Raw genomic sequence first — 6,239 nt, forward strand, 5'->3', positions numbered from 1 at the left:
TTTAGGGGACAGGGGTCCATCGTCCATACTTCATGTCATTAGTCATGAATCAACTAAAAATACCTTCTTATGTGTTAACGCGTAAAAACATAGAAAACTGTATTCAAATTTCAAGGAACTGTGTTTTTCGTACACGTTCCTCAAAATAAAGAATTCGTTCCTACAAAAAGAACTCGTTCCAGGAATCCGTTCCTTCCCAACACTGAAAAAGGTTTATTTTTATTCTAGGTACAATAATTTCGATTGTTCGTTACATTTTATTATTTTACAGATGAATATTATCAAATATATTTAATTGTATACAAATAATATTATAATCTATAAAATATTATTTAATTGTTTATAAATATGGAAAAAAAAATATTTGTTTATTTTTATTGGAATTTGTATTTATTGTTTGTTCAGGTATCTTAACTGCGTAATTATTATTTTATTATTTATTATTTTAGTTATGTTTCTGATGTCTATATATTCTTTATGTATTTATAAGGTTGGACTATTAATTTTGTTTTCATTTATTAAAAAAAATATGATGATCAAATATTTTATAATTTAACTTATACAAGATTGTATGAATTAAACGGTTTCATTATAATATATTAATAATGTCTGCTATATTAGATTATGAGCGAAGCGATGAATGTATTAATTTTATAATGATGTGTTTTTTTTAAATTTTTTTATTTTCGTGTCTGTCATTAACTTTTAGGACAGTAAAAATGCTTGGATTTTCTTCAACAGTATTATAATTAATTATACAAATTATTATTTGCTATATAAAGGTAAGTAAATTCTGGATAATCTAATTCAGTATATAAATGCATTCTTAAGCTCTGAGCTTTTCCCAAAACTAATACTTTTCCTAATTAAGAAAATATTTACTTACCAGAATTGGAGTTTTGACATATCAAATAATTATGCTGATTATGTTCTGTATCATTTTCTTCAATACTAGAAGGTGGAAGAATATCTTCGTTTTTAACTTTAATTACAAATTTACAAATAAGATAAGTAGGTACCTAGAATTTATATTGTATAAGAATCCCGTTCTTCATAAATCTGTCTATCTGCAATTTACCTGCGAGTACAAGAAAAAACGGGTTTTTTTTAAGGCCAACCATATATGCTAATCATTTATATTTCTTTTGTTTGTTTAATATTTTTTAAGTTTTTTTCAGCATAGGTACACCTCTTGAAATGGCACTGAGGGATCACAATTATGTCATCCCAGCCAATCACGAAGAAGAAGCTGGTACTCCAAACATCCACCTACGTCCAACAGTTGCCTGTAGTTCAGATTCAGCCCCAACAGGAAGATAGAGAAGCCCAAGAAGATGTACCAGCACCCGATGAATAAGAAGCTCCAGTATAATATGATGAAGAACAACAAGATGGCCACAAGAACTTGCCATAGATGCAGAACCAAGAACATACAGAATAATCCACGGCATTAGACTCAACCAACATTTTTTGTGGATAATTTGGGATTTGAATATTATCGAAAGAAGTTACTGATGAATAGAATAAGAGGTCCTGTGTGTCATGGTTCAGCATCAATCAGTAGAAATGAGAGGGACAACCGACTTTCTATTGTAACTCCTCACAACCATGATCCAGAAGCAATTGACTTAAATGAACCATTCTTGAAGAAAGCACTCGGTGAAAGAGCTGTTGATCGCACATTTACAACCCCCATCACTTCGAGGTCTTAATAACAGTGAAATAATTAAGTAAGTTAATTAACTTAATTGTTATGGTTAAATACAAATATATAAATTATGCTAAATATATATTAATTTTTTATACTTTTGGTAGACATCCTCAAGCTGCCATAAACTATACATTCCTCCAGACACAATCGAGAGCGAAAAGGATGAGACAATCAAGACGCCCACAATTGCCTCGGGACATCCACTAACTTTCAGAAATGTTGAGCGACCCCCGAAATGCAAATTACGCTTCAACATTTAAAATTCCTTCTTCAGCATTTTTCAATCAAGTATTGATTGTAAATGAGGTAAGTGTAGGAGTTATTTTTTCAAACATTTCCGCTATTTACAGGTATCGTGAAGAGTTGGCTACAGCAGAGATGATTGGAATAGATGGTACATACAAGACAGTTCCACAAGTGCCGGGGGACTTGCGATGTTTTCTGACATTTCGAGTACTCTACAAAAGTGTAGTAAGCAATTTATTCTGTTGATATTCGTTAACACTGTTATCGTAATAGTCTAATAAATGTTTTTTTACAATTTAGGCATTTCCAATGGTCCAATTAATGCTTTATTTAATGCTACATTTCTAATTCTAACTTCCTAAAATATTAGCCGAGGTGTTGGTGTGTTTAGGGGACAGGGGTCCATCGTCCATACTTCATGTCATTAGTCATGAATCAACTAAAAATACCTTCTTATGTGTTAACGCGTAAAAACATAGAAAACTGTATTCAAATTTCAAGGAACTGTGTTTTTCGTACACGTTCCTCAAAATAAAGAATTCGTTCCTACAAAAAGAACTCGTTCCAGGAATCCGTTCCTTCCCAACACTGAAAAAGGTTTATTTTTATTCTAGGTACAATATTTTCGATTGTTCGTTACATTTTATTATTTTACAGATTAATATTATCAAATATATTTAATTGTATACAAATAATATTATAATCTATAAAATATTATTTAATTGTTTATAAATATGGAAAAAAAAATATTTGTTTATTTTTATTGGAATTTGTATTTATTGTTTGTTCAGGTATCTTAACTGCGTAATTATTATTTTATTATTTATTATTTTAGTTATGTTTCTGATGTCTATATATTCTTTATGTATTTATAAGGTTGGACTATTAATTTTGTTTTCATTTATTAAAAAAAATATGATGATCAAATATTTTATAATTTAACTTATACAAGATTGTATGAATTAAACGGTTTCATTATAATATATTAATAATGTCTGCTATATTAGATTATGAGCGAAGCGATGAATGTATTAATTTTATAATGATGTGTTTTTTTTAAATTTTTTTATTTTCGTGTCTGTCATTAACTTTTAGGACAGTAAAAATGCTTGGATTTTCTTCAACAGTATTATTATTAATTATACAAATTATTATTTGCTATATAAAGGTAAGTAAATTCTGGATAATCTAATTCAGTATATAAATGCATTCTTAAGCTCTGAGCTTTTCCCAAAACTAATACTTTTCCTAATTAAGAAAATATTTACTTACCAGAATTGGAGTTTTGACATATCAAATAATTATGCTGATTATGTTCTGTATCATTTTCTTCAATACTAGAAGGTGGAAGAATATCTTCGTTTTTAACTTTAATTACAAATTTACAAATAAGATAAGTAGGTACCTAGAATTTATATTGTATAAGAATCCCGTTCTTCATAAATCTGTCTATCTGCAATTTACCTGCGAGTACAAGAAAAAACGGGTTTTTTTTAAGGCCAACCATATATGCTAATCATTTATATTTCTTTTGTTTGTTTAATATTTTTTAAGTTTTTTTCAGCATAGGTACACCTCTTGAAATGGCACTGAGGGATCACAATTATGTCATCCCAGCCAATCACGAAGAAGAAGCTGGTACTCCAAACATCCACCTACGTCCAACAGTTGCCTGTAGTTCAGATTCAGCCCCAACAGGAAGATAGAGAAGCCCAAGAAGATGTACCAGCACCCGATGAATAAGAAGCTCCAGTATAATATGATGAAGAACAACAAGATGGCCACAAGAACTTGCCATAGATGCAGAACCAAGAACATACAGAATAATCCACGGCATTAGACTCAACCAACATTTTTTGTGGATAATTTGGGATTTGAATATTATCGAAAGAAGTTACTGATGAATAGAATAAGAGGTCCTGTGTGTCATGGTTCAGCATCAATCAGTAGAAATGAGAGGGACAACCGACTTTCTATTGTAACTCCTCACAACCATGATCCAGAAGCAATTGACTTAAATGAACCATTCTTGAAGAAAGCACTCGGTGAAAGAGCTGTTGATCGCACATTTACAACCCCCATCACTTCGAGGTCTTAATAACAGTGAAATAATTAAGTAAGTTAATTAACTTAATTGTTATGGTTAAATACAAATATATAAATTATGCTAAATATATATTAATTTTTTATACTTTTGGTAGACATCCTCAAGCTGCCATAAACTATACATTCCTCCAGACACAATCGAGAGCGAAAAGGATGAGACAATCAAGACGCCCACAATTGCCTCGGGACATCCACTAACTTTCAGAAATGTTGAGCGACCCCTGAAATGCAAATTACGCTTCAACATTTCAAATTCCTTCTTCAGCATTTTTCAATCAAGTATTGATTGTAAATGAGGTAAGTGTAGGAGTTATTTTTTCAAACATTTCCGCTATTTACAGGTATCGTGAAGAGTTGGCTACAGCAGAGATGATTGGAATAGATGGTACATACAAGACAGTTCCACAAGTGCCGGGGGACTTGCGATGTTTTCTGACATTTCGAGTACTCTACAAAAGTGTAGTAAGCAATTTATTCTGTTGATATTCGTTAACACTGTTATCGTAATAGTCTAATAAATGTTTTTTTACAATTTAGGCATTTCCAATGGTCCAATTAATGCTTTATTTAATGCTACATTTCTAATTCTAACTTCCTAAAATATTAGCCGAGGTGTTGGTGTGTTTAGGGGACAGGGGTCCATCGTCCATACTTCATGTCATTAGTCATGAATCAACTAAAAATACCTTCTTATGTGTTAACGCGTAAAAACATAGAAAACTGTATTCAAATTTCAAGGAACTGTGTTTTTCGTACACGTTCCTCAAAATAAAGAATTCGTTCCTACAAAAAGAACTCGTTCCAGGAATCCGTTCCTTCCCAACACTGAAAAAGGTTTATTTTTATTCTAGGTACAATATTTTCGATTGTTCGTTACATTTTATTATTTTACAGATGAATATTATCAAATATATTTAATTGTATACAAATAATATTATAATCTATAAAATATTATTTAATTGTTTATAAATATGGAAAAAAAAATATTTGTTTATTTTTATTGGAATTTGTATTTATTGTTTGTTCAGGTATCTTAACTGCGTAATTATTATTTTATTATTTATTATTTTAGTTATGTTTCTGATGTCTATATATTCTTTATGTATTTATAAGGTTGGACTATTAATTTTGTTTTCATTTATTAAAAAAAATATGATGATCAAATATTTTATAATTTAACTTATACAAGATTGTATGAATTAAACGGTTTCATTATAATATATTAATAATGTCTGCTATATTAGATTATGAGCGAAGCGATGAATGTATTAATTTTATAATGATGTGTTTTTTTTAAATTTTTTTATTTTCGTGTCTGTCATTAACTTTTAGGACAGTAAAAATGCTTGGATTTTCTTCAACAGTATTATTATTAATTATACAAATTATTATTTGCTATATAAAGGTAAGTAAATTCTGGATAATCTAATTCAGTATATAAATGCATTCTAAAGCTCTGAGCTTTTCCCAAAACTAATACTTTTCCTAATTAAGAAAATATTTACTTACCAGAATTGGAGTTTTGACATATCAAATAATTATGCTGAGTATGTTCTGTATCATTTTCTTCAATACTAGAAGGTGGAAGAATATCTTCGTTTTTAACTTTAATTACAAATTTACAAATAAGATAAGTAGGTACCAAGAATTTATATTGTATAAGAATCCCGTTCTTCATAAATCTGTCTATCTGCAATTTACCTGCGAGTACAAGAAAAAACGGGTTTTTTTTAAGGCCAACCATATATGCTAATCATTTATATTTCTTTTGTTTGTTTAATATATTTTAAGTTTTTTTCAGCATAGGTACACCTCTTGAAATGGCACTGAGGGATCACAATTATGTCATCCCAGCCAATCACGAAGAAGAAGCTGGTACTCCAAACATCCACCTACGTCCAACAGTTGCCTGTAGTTCAGATTCAGCCCCAACAGGAAGATAGAGAAGCCCAAGAAGATGTACCAGCACCCGATGAATAAGAAGCTCCAGTATAATATGATGAAGAACAACAAGATGGCCACAAGAACTTGCCATAGATGCAGAACCAAGAACATACAGAATAATCCACGGCATTAGACTCAACCAACATTTTTTGTGGATAATTTGGGATTTGAATATTATCGAAAGAAGTTACTGATGAATAGAATAAGAGGTCCTGTGTGTCATGGTTCAGCA

The sequence above is a fragment of the Metopolophium dirhodum genome, chromosome 1 (genome assembly GCF_019925205.1).
Source record: "Metopolophium dirhodum isolate CAU chromosome 1, ASM1992520v1, whole genome shotgun sequence".
NCBI classification, from domain to species: domain Eukaryota; kingdom Metazoa; phylum Arthropoda; class Insecta; order Hemiptera; family Aphididae; genus Metopolophium; species Metopolophium dirhodum.